This window comes from Mandrillus leucophaeus, unplaced genomic scaffold (genome assembly GCF_000951045.1).
Source record: "Mandrillus leucophaeus isolate KB7577 unplaced genomic scaffold, Mleu.le_1.0 Scaffold165, whole genome shotgun sequence".
Taxonomy (NCBI): domain Eukaryota; kingdom Metazoa; phylum Chordata; class Mammalia; order Primates; family Cercopithecidae; genus Mandrillus; species Mandrillus leucophaeus.
The window spans coordinates 3303847-3305226 of record NW_012101643.1 but is presented as its reverse complement, the minus strand read 5'-3'; positions in this window follow the sequence as shown (position 1 = coordinate 3305226).

The window sequence follows — 1380 nt, the reverse complement described above, 5'->3', positions numbered from 1 at the left end:
CCAGAACCCAGGAGGCGGAGATTGCAGTGAGCCGAGATCGTGTCATTGTTCTCCAGTCTGGGCAACAAGAGTGAAACTCCATCTCAAAAAAGAAAAAAAAAAAAAGAAATACATGTGGCCAAGAATCATGAAAAAATCTCAATATCACTGATCATTACAGAAATGGAAATCAAAACCACAGTGAGACACCATCTCACACAGTCAGAATGGCTATTATTAAAAAGTCAAAAAATAACAGATGCTGGCAAGGTTGAAGAGAAAAGGGAACATTTATACTCTGTTGGTGGGAATCTAAATTAGTTCAACCATTGTGGAAAGCAGTATGGTGATTCCTCAAAGAGCTAAAAGCAGAACTACCATTCAACCCAGCAATCCCGTTACTGGGAATATACCCAGGGGAATATAAATATCATCCTACCATAAAGACACATGCACGTGAATGTTCATAGCAGCATGATTCGCAATAGCAAAGACATGGAATCAACCTAAATGCCCATCAATGACAGATTGGATAAAGATGTGGTACATATACACCAAGGAATACTATACAGCCCACAAAAAAGAACAAGATCATGTGTCTTTTGCAGGAACATAGATGGAGCTGGAGACTATTATCCTTAGCAAACTAACACAGGAACAGAAAACCAAATACTGCATGTTCTCACTTGTAAGTGGGAGCTAAATGATGAGAACTCATGAACACAAAGAGGGGAACAACAGACACAGGGGCCTACTTGAGGATGGAGGGTGGGAGGAGGGATAGGAGCAGAAAAAATAACTATTGGGTACTGGGCTAAGTATGTAAGTGATGAAATAATCTGTACAACCACCCCCCATGACATGAGTTTACCTGTATAACAAACCTGCACATGTACTCCTACACCTAAAATAAAAATTTTTTTTAAGTTATGTTTAGGCCACGCACGGTGACTCAAGCTTGCAATCCCAACACTTTGGGAGGCCGAGGCAGGTGGATCACCTGAGGTCAGGAGCTCGAAACCAGCCTGGCCAACAGGCCAAACCCTGTCTCTACTAAAAATACAAAAATTAGCTGGGTGTGGTAGCGCATGCCTGTAGTCCCAGCTACTTGGGGAGCTGAGGCAGGAGAATTACTTGAACCCGAGAGGCGGAGGTTGCAGTGAGCCAAGACTGAACCACTACACCCCAGCCTGGGTGACAGAGCAAGACCCTGTCTCACAAAAACAAAACAAAATGGGAGGCCAAGACGGGCGGATCACGAGGTCAGGAGATCGAGACCATCCTGGCTAACCCGGTGAAACCCCGTCTTTACTAAAAAAATACAAAAAACTAGCCGGGCGAGGTGGCGGGCGCCTGTAGTCCCAGCTACTCAGGAGGCTGAGGCAGGAGAATGGCGTGAAC